This window comes from Paroedura picta, chromosome 2, assembly GCF_049243985.1.
Source record: "Paroedura picta isolate Pp20150507F chromosome 2, Ppicta_v3.0, whole genome shotgun sequence".
NCBI classification, from domain to species: Eukaryota; Metazoa; Chordata; class Lepidosauria; order Squamata; family Gekkonidae; genus Paroedura; species Paroedura picta.
In genome coordinates, this window is record NC_135370.1 from 115,694,995 (window position 1) to 115,719,661 (window position 24,667).

Genomic DNA, 24,667 nt, shown 5'->3' on the forward strand with positions numbered 1-24,667 from the left:
ATGTTTAGCTGAACATACTTTTGAATTAATTTTAACCCATTGGTTTTGATCTGATCCTCTGGGGCAACAGAAAACAACTCTGCTCCATCTTCTGTATAACAGCCATTCAAGTATTTGAAGTAAACAAAATAATATTGTTAATTGGGTTTCCCTGTCTCCTTTATAAAGGTTATATCTTCTATATTAGTATTGTCAACTTTACCCTATTGTCTCAAAAATTACAGCAAGGTGGTTATTTTTTTTTTACTATACATATAACAAAACCACATGACACAAATATATCTGTCTTAATAAGAAAATGTAAAATAAAAAAAGTCTGCCTAAGGAAATGGCATGGAGAGTACCATTGGTAAAACAGTGAGAATCACTCACCTGAACTCTGGGAGGTCATGCTAGAATGCTGGAAGGCTATGTTTCCTTATTTTATCCAATTGTATTTAATCCCTTTGGTTTTCCTTGTTATGTCCTTTTAGTAACCCTGTTATTAAAACAAACACATCTGTGAAATTATATTGAGGCTACCAAAGGCTGGGTGGAGCCATCACTTTTAATACCCTCACTTTCCACTTAATAAGTTTTGATCTTGCTCTACATTCTTGCAGGGTACATTGCACTATGCCCCATTTAGCGCCACATAATTTCAGCTAACCACACTCCATTTCTGAAATCATAAAGTTGTTATATTACAAATGATTCACATTACTTTTCCATGTTATGTGTGTGTTAGGGAAAGGGGTTTGAAAACAGTAGCAAATCTTTGAGTTCCAATACTAGGAAGAGTCTGTAGCTGTGACTGTATTGTTGGTATTATCAATCTTTGATTTATCAATATGTTACCATCTGACTCATCCCAAATACAGAAATCCATGATAGGCACGCATAGATGATAGCAAAGAAAGCTCTGTCCAAAACACATATAAAGGCAAAGGAGACTTCCTAACCCTAAGAATATGTATTGGCTAGGACAAGTCAAGACTTATTCAGCCATGCGACCTCTCCCATAGAAGCAATCCTAAGAATTTATGTATAAACAATATGAACATGTTGTTTATTATTGCCATTCAACAGAAGTTGACAAGTCATATCTAGACCACCGCTTAAAAAATAACAAAACGTTCTTATCTCAGTCTATTAATTGGTCCAAAGTAAAATTCCTCTTATCTGTTCAAGCCTTCCATTTTAAAAAGTTTCTTTATAATTTTTCAATATGTATTAATAATGATATTCAGCATGTGAAAATGGGTCAAATGTATATGATCATGATAGATATGGTCTAATTGCAGAAATTGCAGGAGGAATAGGATTTATTTTAGCATTAATAGAACTTAATGCATTCTATTTAGAAGAATTGTTTTTATATCCTGCTTTTCATTGCCCTATCTCCTTTCCTGTACCTGATAGAAACCAAGGTTTGAAGACTGGCAGTACTGTTGTGGTTGCCTAGAAATAACTACTGAGGACATTTATTATAGCTGCTGCTTCTATTATTCTTTTAATAGATTTAACATTTTCCCACCCAGATTTGTCTGCGAAACTATAGCATTTTCACATTTGTAGAAAGATCAGTCTTGTCTTTACATGGCCAGATTTAAGTACCCACAGATGAGACAATGTTGATAATTAGATGTACTGACTAGGAATGGGCATGAACAGGGACAATGTGATTCAGTTCATGGTTTGTGACTGAATCATGAAGCAAACCATGAACTGAACTAGGAGGTTTCTTTATGAACTTAACTGGTTCATGGTCCCATAAACTCAATTGAAAGGGACTGCAGTCCCTTTAAACAGGATTTGCAGAAAGTCCCAAAAACAGTTGAGTGGTGGGGAGTGCTTCATCACTGCACATATATTTTTGGGCAGTCTTGCAGAAGACAGCTGAAAACAGCTGAATGGTAGGGAGTATTGTGTTTATTTATTTGTTTGTTTTTTGTAGATTTTGCATAGAACAGAAAAGAGGGGTTTAAAGCAACTCAGAATCTCTTTAAATCCCTGATTTCTGTTCCATCCATAAACCACCATGAACTGCTTGACATGTGTGGAAGTTTGTGACAGTAGACCCGTCATAATCTTCTGCATAGAAACCATAAGCAGGACAAAAATTGTGACAAATTTTGCTTGTGATTTGTGCCCCTCACTAATGCCGACAATGTTGGATTATAGTTGTGTTTTATCTTTACTGTACATCAACTTATATCATAAGTCACCTTACAAGTCAACCTGAAAGACAGAATAAAATAAATTCATACATATAGAATATTGTGTGCGAGTATATAAGAGTGAAAGTAAGAGAATGTCACTGTGTATATCAACTTTCATTCAAATTTTTTATGCCATGGAGGATGATTATCATTTCTTCATAAAGTTTTCTTTTTTTTCATGCTGAATGGATGCTTCTCTAGCATTATGAACAAAACAAAATCAAATCATACTCTAATATCCCCTTCAGCAATTGAAGTGTCATCAGCTACTTCCTTTGGCAAATTTTGCTGGGTTGTTTTCCTCTCCAAATTTTCTGACTGATGTGAAGGCTCATGAAGTATCGTATTAAGATGTTCCATCATGCATTCAAATATGTGTACCTAATGTGACCCAGACAATTTGAAATACTACATCTTTCAAATTGTAAGGCATCAAGCAGTAAACTGAACACAGTGGGGTTTCTTGAGAAAGAAACATGCTAAGAAACTCCATTTCATAGATTTTGAAATCCTTCTGGGATATTTCATTTTTGAAAATTCTGTGTTCTTTTAAAAGCTGCGATCATATTGTGGAACCTCCCTCAACAGTATAGAAACTTACCCTGCAAAGAAGAGAACCCAATAATTGTGATTATCCCCCATATTCCTTTTCAAATGCTGAAACAGTATTGGACCCTTGCCCAGTTTTCAATGGACAGCATCCACTGTCATGACACCATGACACCCAAGATTGACACCATCTTTCTCTGTCACCTGTCATTGGGATGCTCTTAGGCCTTATAATGGGAAGGGATAAGGTGTTTTGTCCTGACTCCCAATTCCTTGTCCGTGAAGCTATGTTCTAGTCACAAGCCTTTCAGTCACATCTCCGGTCTTTGCAAGAGCCTCCTTTTAACCCTGTTTCTTTCCCTCTGACCATGCCTCTTCTCTCTTATATCTCTAAGTTCCACATCTCACTCCTGGCTGTTTCCCATACTCTCCTTTATGGCAATGGGCCAAGCATGCTCCGGCTTCTTCTCTTGCCCCAGGTGCTACTCTCATGCCTGCAGCTCCACTTCCAGTCTCACAAGGTCTGCTGCTTGGTCTGCCTGCTGATTTAAGTCTTCTGGGTCTTCTAAAGGCCATTGGAAGTCTGGCCTGCCTCATCTTCATGCCACTTTCCCCCACCACCCTGTTCTCTGACTGCTTGGCTGTTGCTTGGCCCCGGCTTATTCTCCATGCCTCAGCTGTGGCTGGGTCCAGGGCTGCTGGAGTCACCATGGGACCCACGTTGCTTCTGCTGCAGGTCTTGCCTTTTTCCCTGTTGAGCTCATGTACCTTCCCTCTGGTAAGGATAGGACTGCAATACTGGACATCCACAAGTTGGTCCTATGAATACTGTAATATCTAGTTTGACCTTCAGCCTAACCTACCTCATGGAGTTATTGTGAAGATAAAATGGAGAAGAGAACCAATGCTGTTGAAAAAGTACTATAACCAAGACAAGTATACAAGTGATATCCCTTCTAATCCCCTTCCTTTACATGTTATATCGTGATAATTAACTCTATATCACTACACCACACCTAGTGTTTTGTGCTTATGGAAGGGTTAAATATGCCCATTATATAAAAAAAGAGCTGGTCAGTTACATGTGCCCTAAGACATGTGTATTAAGTCTTGGGGAATTCGCTGAGCCGCAAGAGATGGGGTAACTTAGCGTTAAGGATTGATATCGCCTGTGTTTACAAGGTAATTCAACCCTTAAGAACTCAAGGCAGACAATGTAGGTAAACTGGTAAAAATAACAAGAATAGCCTTTATTAGAAGAAAATAATAAACGCACAAATATATTTAACACATCTATCAAGCAGTCATATAGAGAAGAAATCAGGGTGGGGAAAAGAAGGTTCAGTATAATTACCATTCCTGGAGAGTGAAGAGTCAGAGATAAATGACATTAATCAGCATAAAGGCAGGTTCCAATGGGACCCAAGTTGGAAGGCACTTGGAGTGGCTGTGTGAAGCCCATGGTTTATATAGGGTTTTTGGGGAGTGGCTCTGAGGTAGCCTTAGGTGAGCACATGATGTGATTTTCCATGGGTCAGGATGTTAGGCAATGCCCTCGCCAAGTTTGGAGATGGCCGTTGATGGGCATAAACCAAGGTGTTAATGGGTCTAAGAAAAGGGAGCCATCATGTCTAAATAGGTCTAGCAGCTGGTATTTGGGTAGAGATTTCCCCAGGTAGAGGGGCAAAGGATGAATCATGTGCAAGATAAAGAAGTTTGCCGAGGAGCCCCTGGACAAACAAGTTGGAGCTGGTCCACTTGATCAGCAATACAGTGGAGTAGGGGGTTTAGAAGGAGAGCAAAATTTGAGTCAGGGGGCACCTGGGTCAGACAGAGGCTTTCATTTTAAACCTATGGCAGAGAGCAAGCTCTCTAAGATGTAGTCTGGCCTGGCTTGGCAGACTTTAACAATGTCTTAGCTTTGGCTCAAGCCTAGATTATTGAGGGGTGTTGCTGATTATAGAAGATCATGTGCCAGAACTTAACATAACCAAATATTAGACCACAATATTCTGCATGGTCTCTCATGACTTTTCTAATCAAGACAGGGCAGTGCCATCCTGCTTTTTCAACTACTTTGTGAGATAGGCCAGTCTTGTGGATAGTGACCAGAAGGTCACCTTGTTGTTGTTTTGTTGTTGTTATGTGCGAAGTCGTGTCCGACCCATCGCGACCCCATGGACAATGATCCTCCAGGCCTTCCTGTCCTCTACCATTCCCCGGAGTCCATTTAAGTTTGCACCTACTGCTTCAATGACTCCATCCAGCCACCTCATTCTCTGTCGTCCCCTTCTTCTTTTGCCCTCAATCGCTCCCAGCATTAGGCTCTTCTCCAGGGAGTCCTTCCTTCTCATGAGGTGGCCAAAGTATTTGAGTTTCATCTTCAGGATCTGGCCTTCTAAAGAGCAGTCAGGGCTGATCTCCTCTAGGACTGACCGGTTTGTTCGCCTTGCAGTCCAAGGGACTCGCAAGAGTCTTCTCCAGCACCAGAGTTCAAAAGCCTCAATTCTTTGACGCTCGGCCTTCCTTATGGTCCAACTTTCACAGCCATACATTGCAACTGGGAATACCATAGCCTTGACTAAACGCACTTTTGTTGGCAGGGTGATGTCTCTGCTTTTTAGGATGCTGTCTAGATTTGCCATAGCTTTCCTCCCCAGGAGCAAGCGTCTTTTAATTTCTTTGCTGCAGTCCCCATCTGCAGTGATCTTGGAGCCCAGGAAAATAAAATCTGTCACTATCTCCATTTCTTCCCCATCTATTTGCCATGAATTGAGAGGGCTGGATGCCATGATCTTTGTTTTCTTGATGTTGAGTTTCAAACCAACTTTTGCACTCTCCTCCTTCACCCGCATCAACAGGCTCTTTAGTTCCTCTTCACTGAAGAGTCACCTAGTAACATAGAAGAAGGTCACCTAGTAACATACATAGCTGGGTGGGGTTTTAATAATTTAAATCATTAACTTCTGCAGCCTAGTATAACTGCCTAAGCATTACACCACAATCCAATTCAGAAATAAGGGAAGAAGCACAGTGGCAAGATTACCAAGAGCAAAGTGGACAGCTAAATATAACATGGAAATTAACAAGTGAACAATATTTCCTTGAGTTCAAGGAGCAAGGCAGGCTAGACATTTAATAAATAATAAATAAATCTCTGACAGCCCCCAGTTTGAAACAAGAACTAACACCTGTTGATTAATTGTGGTAAAAAATGGTCAGTTTTGTTATATGATGACTATTTTGTAGTTTTGGGGAGAGGGAATACTATCATTAGTGATTATACAGGAATGGCTGTACTGAACAGACTTTGGATCCTCAGTATGAAGCCTGAGAATGTCTTCTGTGCTGAAATATGAGCAGCTTCAGCTTAATTTAAGAAATTGTTAACACAATTGAAAAGAGAAAAAATCACTGTCATTTTGATAGCATTTTATTTTCTCATATTAATTAGCAACTATTGCAAATAACTCACATAGGGTATTCACATTACTGCTCTAACCCAGATATTACTCATTGTCGTCCTGGGCTGATTCTGCACTTACTTTGTTTCACAAAATCATTGTCAAAATTGGGATAATTCAGAATTAATTGATAGTAGTTACACTTGGTTTATTCTGTTGTGTATCCTGCTGAATTCAGATCGATTTGAACTTGGGTCTCTATTCCTCCCCATTGAAACAAAAAGTGTTCTCTACTCAGTTGTGGAAACTCAGAAGGGGGGGGGGGGCAACCAAGTGCAGCAGGAGCCTCTTTCTTTCTTTCTTCTTTCTTTCTTCTTTCTTTCTTTCTTTCTTTCTTTCTTTCTTTCTTTCTTTCTTTGAAAGAGGTGGGCAGTGAGGAAGAGGATTGTAGGCAGCAGAGGAGGAGGAAAAAACCAAGAGGCATATCTCTTCTGAGAGAAGTTAGGGCTTCTGGAGAGCGGTCACTTTAAGAGAAGCCTTACAACTGGGAATCAGGAAGATTTTGAACTGATGCTCTGGCCAATCAGGGAAGACTTCTTTGTTACAGCACTGGAGACACAGAGCAGAGTTAATTCGGTTTTTGAAATATTGAGGTTTATATCCACTCCAGGATATCACGGGGGAAAAGGTAGGGTCACCACGAATCAATCATGCTTATTGCAGAGGGAAAATTTAAAGCACCCTAGATCAAAATGCAAATCAAACTCAGTGTAGAAGGGAGGAATTCAGTCAAACTTGTTGTTGTTAGGTGCGAAGTCATGTCTGACCCATCGAGACCCCATGGACAATGATCCTCCAGGCCTTCCTGTCCTCTCCCATTCCCCGGAGTCCATTTAAGTTTGCACTGACTGCTTCAGTGTCTCCATCCAGCCACCTCATTCTTTGTCGTCCCCTTCTTCTTTTGCCCTCGATTGCTCCCAGCATTAAACTCTTCTCCAGGTAGTCTTTCCTTCTCATGAGGTGGCCAATGTATTTGAGCTTCATCTTCAGGATCTGGCCTTCTAAGGAGCAGTCATGGCTGATCTCCTCTAGGACTAACTGGTTTGTTCACCTTGCAGTCCAAGGGACTCATAAGTCTTCTCCAGCACCAAAGCCTCAATTCTTTGACACTCGGCCTTCCTTATGGTCCAACTTTCACAGACCTACATTACAACTGGGAAGACCATAGCCTTGACTAGATGCACTTTTGTTGACTAGACACACTTTTGTTGACTATACGCACTTTTGTTTACCCAGTCAAACTGGGACTGGGTTATAAGCCCCGTGCAGACTGCACCCTAATTTCAAGTAAAGTGATACAAGGATAGGGGTTTCACACAGTGAATTGACTTCCTTTCATCTCTGAAGCTCTATGGTAATTTCAAACAGTGATGCTCCCTCCTACTCTTTTAATCCGCACAATCTTCCTTGGAGTTCTTTTCATGTTCTAAATTGAGTTTTATAGCGCTATAGAAAAACCATTGAGATCAAAGTGAAATCAGCTGTTATGACTAAGAAAAAAGAGGAAAGAAGTAGCTCATTAGGCTGTGGGTGCTCAGGAAGTCAGTGATTGGTGTGGCAGATGTTGCTTCTTTCCTCTGTTATAGTGTTATGATACTGTTATAGTACTATAACGCTCAACTTAACATACAAAAAACACCCCCTCTTTCTTTTCTATTCTTCTGTCTTTTGAGATTGCATTGCCAATAATCCATATTATGTATGTGGTCATGTTAACGATCCTACAGAGGACCAAATTTGAGGCCTGAAGTAGAATCAAAGTGAGCATGGTATTGACTAATGCTCAGCCAGGATATCATCTCCAGGATCTTATCAGTTAAATTAGTCAACTAAGGTTTAGCCAGTTGGTTGGTTCAGTTCTGACTCTTTTATCACCATGCTGAGATGACAATAAAGAGCTTATTGAACACCCAGTGTGCCTGTGGTGCCGAAGGTGGTATCATGATGCTAGGTACGGAATCCTGGTAAGTGATCGCCATAAAGAGACCAGTGCGAAACCCTGCTGTCAAGGAGTGACTATCTGCCAGCTGAACCACTCTTCCATTGGTTCCCAACCCCAGGGAAGGGACTAACCAAAATTACTAAGCCACGGCACCCACAAGCCGCAACCTCAAGAAATGCAGTTTTATGAACCTCTCTTTCTCCTGACAATTTAGTAGTGCTGGAGATAGACATGAGTTTGTATGAGAGAAATGTAGTACAATTGAGGCATCCTTGCACCTTGTGTACATTCACATTTCTTTTGTACTACTATAATCTCTGCTCAAACAGATTTTATACCATAAACATATGCAATCCTTCTTTGGCAAGACAGATCAGTAGAACAGAAAAGCCAAGCATGCCTACTACAAGCAATGATGGCATACCATGCTGGATAATCCATCAGTTGAGTACAGACCAACAAAGCAATTTTATCTTTGAATTATGTCTAATGAGAAGTACCGAATCACTAGCAAATTCTCCTGTGACCCATAGTGCCATACCCTGGAGGGAAAAAAATCACCACTAGTCTAGCAATAGCCTTGCCCAGTGGGTGAAACTAATCCTTTATGCCTGCAGAGTACTCAGCACAGGTCCAAAAAGGTCTATGCTTGTTCCAAGTTGCTTTTGTTCTCTCTAACAATACACAGTATACATGGAGAAGAGATGGGCTACATTTCCATAAAAGTTGGAAACGTCCCCCCTGGACAACTGTTCCCTTAGTTCCATAGCCTATATAGGGAGGGGTGGTTTATAAGTCCAATGAACAAACAAACTAGTTAGTAAGTAAATAAATAATAATTCCTCACCCCCACATATACACAAATATGCTTCCTAACCATATTCTGCTTGATTATGCCACTTCTGGGATTTCACAAAGCCTTAAGAATGTTTCAAGGGTTTTCATAGAATCATAGAATAATAGAGTTGGAAGGACCTCATGGGCCATCTAGTCCAACTCCCTGCAATAAGCAGATTTGCTAATGTGATAAGAGGTCTTCATCATTATCTTTATCACATACTGGACAAAGACATTAATTTATGTGAGAGAATCAACAAACACAATTCAGACATAGAAATCACAACATTTGGAAAATAGTGGGGGAACATTAAGAGTAGTGGCTTCTAATCTGGTGAGCCGGGTTTGATTCCAGACAGCTGGGTGACTTTGGGCTCACCACAGCACTGGAAGCTGTTCTCACCAAGTAGTAATATCAGGGCTCTCTCAGCCTCACCTACCTCATGGGGTGTCTGTTGTCGGGAGAGGAAAGGGAAGGCAACTGTAAGTTACTTTGAGACTCCTGGTAGAGAAAAGCCATATAAAAAAACCAACTCCACCTCCTCCTCTTCCTCCTCCTCCTTGCCATTGGGCAACAACTTAGGTAAGGTAACCAGATTGTCCCACTTTTGGAGGGACAACTGGGGGTACCTGGCAAATTGTACTTATATTGAAATTAATATATATATATATATATATATATATATATATATATATATATTATCATACTATTTTTGTGTTCTATGCATGCTATGAAACTTTTTGTTGGGGGGGGCTGGGATCTCCTCCTAGATACCAACTTTACTGGTGTGATGATGTCATAGATCATTCAGTTTCTCATGAATTGATAGGTGTCCACCATATAAATCTAATGAGGAAGTGTCATCAGCAAGTGACAATTTGGTTGAGTGGGCCACAGACATATTAGTACTGTAGTGTGTAGCTAGTGTTGAAATGCTGAATTTGGTTTCTACTAGTTATCTATACTGTTGCTCATTTATACTGGTAATTCAGATGCAGCAGCTCCCCAGGAGTGTAAGAGGATCAATGTGACCATCATTAAAATTGTCCAGTTGCTGAAATTCTATACAAACATCAAATTTGTATCATTCAAAAAAGAAAAGAAAATAAGCAGGTTTAATTTCCTTTGGATTTGTTCATTACTTAAAAAAAAAATGCCACAATCCAAAATGACCTTTTAAGTTTGCTAAAGAGTAATCTACCAAAACTGGCTGAGGCACCTAGGAATTTAAAAGAAATTAAATTAAATAGGGCTTTAAAATGTAGATAATTGCCTCTGGAACTGTTTTGAAGAGAGGAAAAATGGACTCCTAAGTGAGCTTGAGGAAAATCTAATTCATATTAGAGACCCCATCACCACACTACAGCACTGGTAGGGGCTGATGTATTAAAAGAAGCACAGAGCAGCCTACATTTAACACACTATAATTGAGTCTTTATTCATTTCTTTGTAAGATTACTTATAATTGGAACGGGGCACTTGGTCATTTGGTTGTGGCCCGCTATGTGAGAGAACATGCATCCAATTGAATTAACGCAAAGTGCAACTGTGAGGGAATTAAACCAGGCAAACTAAACAGAGAATGAATGGAACAATGTATTAATGTGGGATATGAACTCTCATTGCCATAGGGCAGACCTATTTTGGATAGCAATACATACATTCAATAGAGATAAATAACTCACTACAGTGAATACAAAATAGTAAGCAACAGAATGCATGGATAGAGACATCGTTCCAAGGTAATAAGAGGATAAAATAAAGGTTAACAGGGAAATGATTATGATAAATATTGGTCTTATGACAATGTAATGTTACCAAATCATTATTCCTGTCTGCAGTTCATAAATGGTGATTTCTTTTTACTTGTTCCAGTACAGAGAATTACAATGTCCACTAATCTTTTAAAAAAATAACAAACATAATATGCATTCCAAAACAAAGAATCATTGTTCCCATATTTGCTGAACTTCAAAATATTTTTTAATCTAAATTGCATTTCCCTCCAATAGGCAACCAGCCATTTAAGTCCCATTGTCACAAGGCTAGAACTTTTTTTCTTTAGAGAGAGCCAGCTTGAGGTAGTGGTTAGGAGGGCAGACTTCTAATTTAGCGAGCCGGGTTTGATTCCATGCTCCCCCACATGCAGCCAGCTGGGTGACCTTGGGCTAACCACAGCACTGATAAAGCTGTTCTGACTGAGCAGTGATATCAGGTCAGGGCTCTCTCAGCATCCCCTGCCTCACAGGGGCCCATTATGCACGGGCCATAATGCCCCCGCTGGTGGTGGCAGCTCTTCGGGGGAAATCCCCAATAATGCTCGCCGCTGCCGCCAGCACGGGCGTGTCCTGGCCCAGGTCTATGGAAGGCCAGCGTTAAGCAAATGTGGGAACTTCCGCAGCTTTCTGTGTATGCTGGGGGCTGGCAGGGGCTGAGGCAGGCCAGCGCTGTGCATAATCTCCAGCGCCTGGTCTTTCGGCCCACCCAGCCCCGACCTGCGGTGTCCCTGTAGGGACCCTGCATGCTCTTGTGGGCTCCATGGAGCCTCAGAGCTGGCAGGGATGTCCCCCCCGCCCCACCAGTGTGTGTGGAGGGGACCTGCCCCCCCACTCCCCTCAGCCCCTCCCCACCTCCCCCCATCGCTTCAGCTTACCTCGGCCATCAGCAATCTAGCCTTCCTGGCCCTGGTGTAAAGCGCGTGTGTGTGCACTACACTGGGGCAGCCCAGCATGTCCCACCCCCATGCGTAAATGGGGGGACAGTGGGGCATCGTGCCCCACTGCAACGGCATGTTGGCAGCACGGAGTAGAGAAAAGCGGCATGTAAGAACCAACTCTTCTTCTTCTTCTTAGAATTCCAGAGGCAAAAGCATTTGAATACTTTACAGGCCACATCCAGTTGCTTAAGACTCTGGTTCTGGGATACATGGATTTTGGGAACTGGATTGCATACCAGGTAATTAGTTTGTTGCATATTCCCAGAAGTATAGAACATTAAATTACAAATATGTAAATCATAATTTATCACAACTGAAAAATTCTAATCTAGTCAGCAGATAGAGTCCATTACCATACAGATTAATTTAATTGGAGATGACTACGTTTTCTTACAGATTTTTCTTGGAACATTTGATCTTGGACTGAAGAAGAGCTGTGGCAGCAATGAATTATTACACTGAGGTAATGTGGAAACGTTTCCTTCTAGCCAGCCAATACTTGCACTGTCCTCATCAAATACCAGGTGATAGATGGTTAATTAGGTTGGTGGACTGGAGAATGAGTTGTCCATCTCTACGTCTCATGAATCTGATGCAAAAACTGATGGAAAGCTATTGAGAAATTCAGAGATGGTTACAAAGAGGGTGTTGCTATTCAGGTTATGTTTCTTAGTATGACATGTTGGGCTAAGACTGCAGAATAATATTTTGGAGGCTGAGTACGAGAATGAATTCTTAAAATAGTGTAAACTGCACTGGATATAATAAACCTTGCGATAATTAGAAATTATACCATAGAACATGGCCAAAGATCAAAAGACAAATAATTTATTGGCTGGAGAGAAAAAAAGGAGGAGGAGGAAGGAAGCAAGAAACAGAATGGATTATTTTTTTGAGAAATCCATAACAGATTCATAACAGTACTGAAGTATAACATGTTGAGAGCCAGTTTGGTGTAGTGGTTAGGAGTGTGGACTTCTAATCTGGCATGCCGGGTTCGATTCTGTATTCCCCCACATGCAGCCAGCTGGGTGACCTTGGTCTCGCCACGGCATTGATTAAACTGTTCTGACAAAACAGTGATATCAGGGCTCTCTCAGCCTCACAGGATGTCTGTTGTGGGGAGAGGAAGGGGAAGGCGACTGTAAGCCACTTTGAGCCTCCTTCGGGTAGAGAAAAGTGGCATATAAGAAGCAACTCTTATGAATGAATGAATGAATGAATGAATGAATGAATGAATGAATGAATGAAGATTTACTGAACAGTTTTAATAGTTTGAAGAATTCATTCAGGATTGTTGTAGCATATATTGATTTACTGATTACTCTGCATCTTTTTAAGAACATGTGACCAAATCATTGCAGTTCATTTATTCATTGATTTAGATTTAAAACCTATTCATCCCAACATATATATTTTGTAGCTTCCCAATAAAATATCATCAGTTTACAAACTTTAATATTTAATCCATTTTGTCCACTTAACTCAGAGTCCCCCAAATTCCTGCTTTGCCATCAACTGTTTCTCAGTTTATAGTGGTAACCATTATAATTCACTGCTTAATACTTCAGAGCTAGTACTAGTAAAAGCTGCAAGTGAGCATATAAGAAAGGGCAATCCAATTCTAGTCTACAAAAAGTACACAGGATGTCCCGGTTAATGGAAGGGCTTCTTTACAATTTTTTGTTTGAAAGGCCTCCCATGGTCACTTCTAAAAGAAGAAAAGGAAATGGAAAAATACTTGAATGCAAATATTTGCTATAAAATGTCTTCAGTTCTCCCTGTTCTGGGTCTCTGAGTAAATAACCCAGAGAATAATTAAAACTGCTTCACATGTCTGGAAGCAGCGTGACTGCTAATGCAACTAGACTTAAATTGAAAGCAAAATTTATTTCTGTTTTGCATTAATACAAAGGGAGAAGGATCATCTTGAGAAGTCCTTCAAAGATATATTTATCAGTATAAGCTTAAGAGAGAGGACAAGAATGCATTTCTGCAATATGCAATGAGTAACAGATATTTCCTCAGTGTAGCATTTAGAGCTTTTTACAGGCTATACATACACAGGTGGATGTTGACTTACTTCCAGATGACATTTTAACTCCTGTCACACTATGCCAGACTTAAGACTCTTTGGCATAGCTAGAATAAGGACTTCCTGATGTTTTCAAATAATGTCTTCCAATATCCTGATGGGCTCATTTGGAGACTTCCTGCTCCTTTGAGTACACTTCCTCCCTGCTTGTCTCCAGAACAGACAGAATGAATACAGAACAGCAGTTAGACAATAATTTCTCTCTCCTCTCTCTATACAAAGTTTATTTCATTTCTCAATAAAGCTGTTTTATTCTTTTAAGCAGTCTAATGCTCTGTCCATCTTTGCATATTCAAGTTCTGCCAACAGGGCCCTGTACCCTGTGTAAACATTCAGGCTGTGAAGTAATAGAGAGACAGTTTTGATAGGCAATGAGAAGAAGAAACTGAAAATGGCAGTTTCCTGCAACATTTAGCATAGCTACCTTCTGGATAGGCTTACTGAAGGCATATATCTGATCTGAAAGAAGAGAATGAAGAACCAGTTGCTAGAGATGGGACTGTGGCATGCCATTAAAGACCACTGATGAGAGAAGACCAACATGCTAGACAGGGATTCTGATAAGAATGCAAAAGGAGCCCTGACAAAAGTCAGCTGAATCAGTAGAAAACTAGTGTCTGTGTTGATATCCTCCACAGAGGTAGAGTTTGTATTGGTACCAGAGGCATGCAGGCAACTGAAGTGGATATTACAATTGATATAGGATTTTGGAATAGAAGAACCCATTCTGGTATAAGACTTGCACAGAATGCAAGGACTAATTTGAAAACTAAGAATATATATAAAACACTTATAAGATCTATGTGAAAATGTCATGGCTGGGAGGGGGCAGATGGAAACATATCCCCATGTGTCCCCCCTTCCCTTTCCACCATTAAGTTGCCAATGGAGCACCCACTTTTCCTTCTTTAAAGCAAAGATATGCAAGTGACATCCACACACACACAATTTTGGAAGTTGGCTGGGCCAACCCCAAGCCTGCATTCCCTCATACCAATGGGGTCTGTTTCCACATTGCTCCTTGCTCAGAATGAAAGAGTATCTCACTGCACTGTGGGGGAGGTTACAGCCCGGCATGAGATTGTACGGTTATTTCTTGTTGGCGAGGTGTGTGTATATCTAGGGATCAGAGAGTCGCAATATCCTTCCCCAAGGAGTTTGGAATCAAATCCAGCTTTCCAGATTAGAGGTCACCATTGTTAATCAGTACATCAAATGGGAATTCCTGGAGGCATACAAGCTTGCTTTAGTAATGTGCCAGTAAAAGGGCAAAGTTGCTGTATGTCTTCTGCCATTCTAAGTGGCATAGAAGGATGGCCCAAAAAGGATGGGACAAAAAAAGAACTACAAACAGTAGGGTTGACAAATGCCTGGAATCTTTGGGGCTGGAGCTGGGAGTGGGCAGGATTTCGGACAGGGAGGGACCTCGTAGAGTATAATGCTATGGAGATCATCATCCAAAGCAGCCATTTTTTCCCCATGGAGACTAATTTTTGTTGCCTGAAGTCCCACATGGGGACTGACATCCCCAAAAGAACATTATGAAGTAATTATTTGCAAACTTAATCAGCATCACAACTTATGAGAAGAGCTTATGCTAGTTACAAATAATAAGCCGCTCTTCGTGCTCACATGAGGATCATGGGACTGGCTGCAAATGAAAGATAAGCGGTGGGAAAGGTTGTCAGGTTCCCCTAGACCTGTGGCAAGGGATGGGGGTGGGTTACCAAATCCAGTTTGCAAAGCCTGGGGAGAACTGGGATCTCAGTGCAGTACAGCTCTATATGATCCACTCGCTAAAGAATGCATTTTCTCCAGGAGAATTGACCTCTGTAGATTGGAGATGACCTGTAATTCCAAGGGATCCCCTGGAGGCTGGCATCTACAGCTGTGGCCATAGACTTCTGACAAAACTTGCTGGAAAACTTACTGCATTTTCTAAACATGGTATATTTTATTATGGTATATTGTATTGGTCGCTTTGGGGGGGGGGGTCAGAGAATCAGTTTGGTTCATCTTTTCACTTTTCCCCTGGCATCCAGTTTTATGGAACTGTAGACCAGGCATGGAAGAGCCTCTTGTGGTGCAAAGTGATAAGCGGCTGAAAGGCTGTCTGAAGCTGTCTGCCCATGAGGATGGGAGTTCGATCCCAGCAGCCGGCTCGAGTGTTTAATGTACAATTATTTAATGTACAATTGTCACAAGCTATGTTTATCAATAACTATGATCATATTATTCAATACTTAGTCCATGTCTAAAGTAAAAGCCTCTTGTGGTGCAGAGTGGTAAGGCAGCAGACATGCAGTCTGAAAGCTGTGCCCATGAGGCTGGGAGTTCGATCCCAGCAGCCGGCTCGAGGTCAACTCAGCCTTCCATCCTTCCGAGGTTGGTAAAATGAGTACCCAGCTTGCTGGGGGGTAAACGGTAATGAGTGGGGAAGGCACTGGCAAACCACCCCGTATTGAGTCTGCCATGAAAACGCTAGAGGGGGTCACCCCTAGAGGGGGTCACTCAGTGCTTGCACAGGGGATACCTTTACCTTTTTTAGGCCAGGCATGGGAGCAGGGGGGGGGGAAGGCTACTGCAAAGCCCTTGTTTGTCTGGGCAAATGCAAGCAGAGCAATGGAAGCCTTCATCCCCACCTTCTTTCACCACAGACAGAAAGGCCTGGGCAGGGGAAAATGTCTTGCAGTGGCCCAAGCCAGGCTGCACATGCCACTTGCCACCAGCCTGCCTGCCTGGCTCAGAGCCTGTGGCAAGGGTGCTGCCATTGGATTGCCAGCCCAAAACTGCCCTGCAAGGGAGCCCTCACTGCTGCCCAGTTTCTATTCCAGCATTGCACAGCTCCAGCCAGGCCAGGCCAGGAACCTTACTTGATGGGTTGACTTTCACACCAGCTTGCCCTCAGCTAAATGCTTTTGACATCCCAATGTCACCCTGCAAGGGAACCGTCACCACCACCAAGCTCCTGCCCCAACTGTCTGCTCAGGCAGCCCAGAGCCGTGAGCCCAAGGAGCCTCTTGGGAAGGAGGAGCCCCTCACCAGTCATCGCCAGAGTCCATGGAGGGAAAGGCTGCCTGGGTGTACTCTAGTAAGGAGAGGGAGGCAAGGGTTGGGGAAGGTGGCTTGCATGGGTGGCAGAGGCGAAGTCACCCCATTCTCTCCATTCACTCCTTCTTTGATCTCTCCATTGTCAGTAGTTCCAGTGCCTGCTTTCCCCTAGTGTGCCACTAAAGAGGTTTTCACATCAAGATGCCATTTCTGCACAGTTGCCTTTACATAATGCCTTTCCATAACTTTTGCATCAAGTGTGTCATTATACAATGCAGGTGTTTATCATTTTTTTTAAAATGTCTACATGTTTACTGAGGGATATGGTACAAGGAATTTGTGGGTAAATTTTTGTCAGTAGCAACAGACAGCTTATATTTTTGGTGTGTGTAACTTCATCTTCCTTAATTTTTTTAAAAACACTCTTTCAGTGACATACATTTTATGCCCTTAAGGAATAGTATAACTGTTGGGGCAATTCTGCACATTGAAAAGAATAGTGTCACACCAGCGAAAGTGTGTGACACTATTAAAAATCACGCCTTTTGCCATTTCGCTCTCGCTCTGCTGCTTTCTTCTCCCGCTTCCTGGCACTCTGCACCGCTGATTAAAATGGAGGAGGGGAAGAACGTTCTATACACACGATTCTCCCCCCGCCTGTCACTCATGGCAGGCAGCCAATTACCCTTTTCCCCATTTTAAAGGGACAATTAATTTTCTTTTCTGTTGCAATGCCTATGCATCTAATCACAGATGCATAGTGCTTATTTCAATGCCACCCCACCGCCTTGAAGCTCAAGAACAGTAATTGATTTCACAATTTTTTGGGGGAGGGGGGCTGAGAGGCATGCTTTGTGCGTTAACTGGTGGGGGAAATATTTCTTGGCTATGCCTGGCCGTAGCAATGCATAGTCATTGCTCCAGGCTCTTTGCTAAACAAAAAAAAATTTTAAGCCCCATTCGGGTAGAAGGGAAAGGGAGGCAGGCTTGAGGACGGGTGCTGGAGATGGAGATCGTGCTACTTTGCCCACATTGGTTATGCACATGTCCCTGGCATGTGATTTGCTGCTTGCTCTCCTCCTGCTAGTGCTAGGTAGTTGGGGGAATCCACTTTTTGGGATTCCCCAACTATCGCTTTAAAATGGAGGATTTAGCTGCCAGCTTGCTGCTGGGATGCTGGATGCAGACGACAACGTGTAAAACATAAAAAAAAAAAGCATCTGCATAAGGTTAGTATTTCACATTTTTACTCGGGTGTGGAATGGACCATGGAATAGGCCACGTGTGGTATACAAAGAAGAGAATAAGACCCTGGAGGGGGCAGCAATGAGATCAGAAACTTCTCTCCTGTTCAAAGTCATTCCATATCTATCTCAAGATTGCTACTCTTAGCGGCAATTTCCTGCTTCTGCTTGGAAGCCATAGTTCCATTCCATCTATCTCACTTAGTTAGGCATGTAGTAAGCTCTTATCTCTGTCTCTTCTCTATACTACTACTACTACTACTACTACTACTACTACTACTACTACTACTACTACTACTACTACAACTATTATTATTATCATCATTATTATTATCATTATTATCATTAATATTAAACTTTTATACCGCCGTTCCCTTAGGTACACAATAAAAATTACAATAAAACCCATAGTTAAAATCATTAAAACCAATTCACACTATCAATGTTAGGCAACAGGCGAGCATTAACTAACCTGACTAACCCCCCAAAACCTCCCCACGTTAGCCGAGGGACATCAGTTTGCTAATATGGGAGTGAGGCAATCAGATCATTCAGATGAACCCAGGGAGCCCGGATCTAATGTCAGGACTGCCCACCCTGGCCTCAACCATATGCCTGGCAGAAGAGCTCCGTCTTGCAAGCCCTGCGGAAAGCTGTTAACTCCAGCAGGGCCCTTAGCTTTTCCGGGAACTCATTCCACCAGGTTGGGGCCAGGGCCAAAAAAGCCCTGGCCCGGGTCGAGGCTAGGCGAACATCCTGAGGGCCTGGAACCACCAGTACTATCAAGTATAGTAATTCCTGAATAAACCTTTAAAGGTAAAGGTATCCCCTGTGCAAGCACTGGGTCATGTCTGACCCTTGGGGTGATGCCCTCTAGTATTTTCATGGCAGACTAAATACGGGGTGGTTTGCCATTCCCTTCCCCAGTCATTGCCGTTTACCCCCCAGAAAGCTGGGTACTCATTTTACCGACCTCGGAAGGATGGAGGTCTGAGTCAACCTTGAGCCAATTGAACTCCCAGCCTCATGAGCAGAGCTTTCAGACTGCACGTCTGCTGCCTTACCACTCTGCGCCACAAGAGGCTCTTTTGTTGTTGTTGTTATGTGCGAAGTCGTGTCCGACCCATCGCGACCCCATGGACAATGATCCTCCAGGCCTTCCTGTCCTCTACCATTCCCCGGAGTCCATTTAAGTTTGCACCTACTGCTTCAGTGACTCCATCCAGCCACCTCATTCTCTGTTGTCCCCTTCTTCTTTTGCCCTCGATCGCTCCCAGCATTAGGCTTTTCTCCAGGGAGTCCTTCCTTCTCATGAGGTGGCCAAAGTATGTGAGTTTCATCTTCAGGATCTGGCCTTCTAAAGAGCAGTCAGGGTTGATCTCCTCTAAGACTGACCGGTTTGTTTGCCTTGCAGTCCAAGGGACTCGCAAGGGTCTTCTCCAGCACCAGAGTTCAAAAGCCTCAATTCTTTGACGCTCAGCCTTCCTTATGGTCCAACTTTTGCAGCCATACATTGCAACTGGGAATACCATAGCCTTGACTAAACGCACTTTTGTTGGCAGGGTGATGTCTCTGCTTTTTAGGATGCTGTCTAGATTTGCCATAGCTTTCCTCCCCAGGAGCAAGCGTCTTTTAATTTCTTTGCTGCAGTCCCCATCTGCAGTGATCTTGGAGCCCAGGAAAATAAAATCTGTCACTATCTCCATTTCTTCCCCATCTATTTGCCAGGAATTGAGAGGGCCGGATGCCATGATCTTTGTTTTCTTGATGTTGAGGTTCAAGCCAACTTTTGCACTCTCCTCCTTCACCCGCATCAACAGGCTCTTTAGTTCCTCTTCACTTTCTGCCATTAGAGTGGTATCATCTTCATATCTGAGGTTGTTGATATTTCTCCCTGCAATCTTGATCCCAATTTGTGACTCCTCTAATCCCGCATTTCTCATGATGTGCTCTGCATACAAGTTAAATAGGCAAGGCGACAGTTTACAGCCTTGTCGAACTCCTTTCTCAATTCTGAACCAGTCAGTGATTCCATGTTCAGTTCTCACTGTTGCTTCATGACCTGCATATAAATTTCTCAAGAGACAAATAAGATGCTCTGGTATTCCCATCTCTTTAAGAACTTGCCACAATTTGTTGTGCTCCACACAATCAAAGGCTTTAGCATAGTCAATGAAGCAGAAGTAGACGTTCTTCTGGTACTCCCTAGCTTTCTCCATGATCCAGCGTATGTTGGCAATTTGATCTCTAGTTCCTCTGCCTCTTCAAAATCCTGCCTGTACTTTTGGAAGCTCTCGGTCCACATATTGCTGGAGCCTAGCTTGTAGGATTTTGAGCATAACTTTGCTAGCATGAGAAATTAGTGCAATGGTGCGGTAGTTTGAACATTCTTTGGCATTGCCCTTCTTTGGGATTGGAATGTAAATTGACCTTTTCCAATCCTGAGGCCACTGCTGAGTTTTCCAAATTTGCAGGCATATTGAGTGTAGCACTTTTACTGCATCGTCCTTTAAGATTTTGAATAGTTCAACTGGAATGCTGTCAGCACCACTAGCTTTATTGTTGCTCAGACTTCCTAAGGCCCATTTGACTTCACATTCCAGGATGTCTGGCTCCAGGTCAGTAACTACCCCACTGTGGTCATCAGGGATGTTAAGCTCGCTCTTGTATAGTTGTTCTGTATAATTTTGCCACCTTTGTTTAATCTCTTCTGCTTCTGTGAGGTCCCTACCATTTTGGTCCCTTATCATACCCAACTTTGCATGAAACGTTCTCTTCATATCTCCAATTTTCTTGAAAAGATCTCTGGTCCTCCCCATTCTATTGTTTTCTTCTATTTGTTTGCACTGTTCATTTAAGAAGGCATTCTTATCTCTTCTAGCTTTTCTCTGGAATTCTGCATTCAATTGGGTGTATTTTTCTCTTTCTCCCTTGCTTTTCACTTCCCTTCTCTCCTTAGCTATTTGTAAAGCTTCCTCAGACAGCCATTTTGATTTCTTGCATTTCTTTTTCTTTGGGATGGTTTTAGTTGCTACCTCTTGTACAATGTCGTGAACCTCCGTCCATAGTTCTTCAGGCACTCTGTCTATCAGATCTAATTCCTTAAATCTATTTGTCACCTCTACTGTGTATTCGTCGGGGATATGATTTAGTTCATACCTGAGTGGCCTAGTGCTTTTCCCTACTTTCTTCAATTTAAGCCTAAATTTTGCAACAAGAAGCTCATGATCTGAACCACAATCAGCTCCTGGTCTTGTTTTTATTGACTGGATAGAACTTTTCCATCTTTGGCAGCAGAGCACATAGTCAATCTGATTTCTGTGTTGACCGTCTGGTGATGTCCATGTGTAGAGTCGTCTCTTGGGTTGTTGGAAAAGAGTGTTTGCTATGACCATTGTATTCTCTTGACAAAATTCTACCAGCCTGTGCCCTGCTTCATTTTGTACTCCAAGGCCAAACTTGCCTGTTATCCCGGTTATCTCTTGGCTTCCTACTTTAGCATTCCAATCCCCCATGATGATAAGCACATCATTTTTTGGCGTTGCTTCTAGAAAGTGTTGTAGGGCTTCATAGAACTGATCAACTTCATCCTCTTCAGCAGCAGTGGTTGGGGCATAGACCTGGATTACTGTGATGTTGAATGGTTTGCCTTGGATTCGAACTGAGATCATTCTGTCATTTTGGGGATTGTATCCCAAGACTGCTTTTCCTACTCTCTTATTGATTATGAAGGCTACTCCATTTCTTCTGCGAGATTCTTGTCCACAGTAGTATACCTGATGGTCATCTGAATTAAATTCACCCATTCCTGTCCATTTTAGTTCACTGATTCCTAAAATGTCGATGTTCAGTCTTGTCATTTCTTGTTTGACCACGTCCAGCTTACCTTGATTCATGGATCTGACGTTCCAGGTTCCTATGGAATAAAAATCTCTACAGCATCGGACTGTCTTTTCGTCACCAGTTACTTCCACAACTGAGCGTCCTTTCGGCTTTGGCCCAGTCGCTTCATTCATTCTGGCGCTACTCGTACTAGCCGTCTGCTCATCCCCAGTAGCATACTGGACACCTTCCGACCTGAGGGGCTCATCTTCCGACGTCATATCGTTATGCCTATTGGAACTGTCCATAGAGTTTTCATGGCAAAGATACTGGAGTGGTTTGCCATTTCCTTCTCCAGTGGATCACCTTTTGTCAGAGCTCTCATCTATGACCTGTCCGTCTTGGGTGGCCCTGCACGGCATAGCTCATAGCTTCACTGAACTACACAAGCCCCCTTGCCACAACAAGGCAGCGATCCTTGAAGGGGGAAAGAGGCTCCTTGAAGAGGCTCTTTACTTACTATTAAATCAAGGTGTGCACCTTACTGACTTATATACTCTGCTAATAACAGCACATGGGCTGCAGTATTATTTCTGCACCACAAGGACAAAAATAACCTTTTGAAGGAATAGCTTGTTTTCTAAAAAATCTCAGAGCTGGGTTGCTTAACACTGATCAAAGACAATGGTAACAGTTACTTATGTAGGTACAAGTATACATACTTACACTAACAGCCTTTAGGCAGTGGATGGGGAGAGACTTACCCTGGAGAATTCCACACACACACACACACACACACACACACACAGAGAGAGAGAGAGAGCTGCAAATAATAGAAAGATAAGTCAGATATAGGTTATCTCAAGACACAATTGCCAGTGTGCATGCTCTCAAGCAACCATTCTATCTCCTGTAAAGCACCTGTTTAATTCTGTAGAAAAATTATTTTATCATCAACAATGACTTCCCATATTAAAATGTGAAATTATATTTCATCAGCATAGGAGAGTGTCATAAATAAATACAAACAAGATTGGTGTTAGAAATCCTGAATGCTAACCCAAACCTGCATGAAAATTCCACTGAGTCAGAGCATAGTCAAGCCCATCAAGGGAGCGGGAAAGGCTGGTAGCTCCTTTCAGTGGTGCATCTTTAAATATTGCTTAGATTGCAGTTTTGCAGAATAGGCATTATCTAAATTAACATTGTTTCACACTCAATTTGTTGTGCATAGTTTACCCTGCCTTTCATGCCAATTAAATTTCAAAAATGCTTGGTGTGCAGGAACAATGGAGATCTAAATGAATTAAATTGGAGCCTAATTGTACTATATGGTAATTGTACTCTGCAGGTTTACACAGTGGTCTCGGTTAATGCATGTGTGTTTTAATATCTCACATCTGTAATTCAGCCTCTGCAGAGGACCAGCTGAGGAAGACAAATCCATTTGCTCTTCTGGAATGATGGCTCATGTCATCAGAAAAGGCAAACTGAACATCCAAGAAGCCCTAAGAAGATGCAAATGTCATAAGGTTTGCATTAGCAAAATTTGACTGCATAGATTTTTTTTTGTAACCAACATGTTGTTGCCTTACTGCTTACTAGTTAGTTTTCCTTTGAATATCTAGGGGGAAATTGATGTTGCAGCAATAATATCCTTTGGATGTAAAGCTCATTGGTTTAAAAATGATGTCCTATATATGCAAAACTGTTAGCTATCGATTCTGAGGAACTGGCCACTCTTAGGATTCCCAGTAGTTTAACTGAGTAGAAAATAGCTCATCACCTTCATATGACTTCTGTACATAAAGAAAAGTAGTAATGATGCCAAAGGATTCAAGAAGTTTAACATCTAGCCCTATCCAAAAGATACAATTGACTGGCAGGATGGCATTGGGCCAATCAAGACGCAACTCAGTTCTTTAGCGGTAAAAAGGCCACAGCTTTATTAAACACCAACCAGTGTCAGATGGCCTGGCAAGATGGAAGAGCAAACCCCCACAGCTGTCTGGCTGCTGACATGGGTTTCAGGGGCGCTCTGGGTCCATCACTCTCCCCGCTGGGAGAGCAGGTCATTTGCCCCCAGAGACCCTTCCTGGGGAGGAGGACTACACCATAGTCACCGGGTGCCCACCTCATCTGACTAAGCTGTCATCCTGGCTCCAGGCCCCTGACCTTCCCAACCAGGTAAGGCCATGCCCAGTGCTAGCTGGTCTCTTTAAAAGACCCCCCCACACACACACACCTCAGGGTCCCAATACACAAACAGGTCCCTTACCAAAAACTCTCCCTCATGCCCCTTTGCTCTGCAGCTGTGACAAAAAAGAAGCAAGAAAACCAAAAACAGGCAGGCAGGAAGCTGTCTTGGCTGTGGCAGAGGGACCATGCCATGCCGTGAGTTGCCTTAAATAGGAACTTGTGCCCCCCCTCATGCCATGGCCATGTGTATCAGCCAGCACAGGTCTTTTTGTAAAGAGGGTGGATGTTGGCTTTTTCTTACAAAAAGACCATGTAAGCTGTAACACATGAACAGGGCTTTTGTGAACCTGTAGCAATTACATGAGTACCCAGCTTGCTGGGGGGTAAACGGTAATGACTGGGGAAGGCACTGGCAAACCACCCTATATTGAGTCTGCCATGAAAATGCTAGAGGGCGTCACCCCAAGGGTCAGACATGACTCGGTGCTTGCACAGGGGATACCTTTACCTTTACCTTTAGCAATTACAATGGAAGTCTCCTACAGT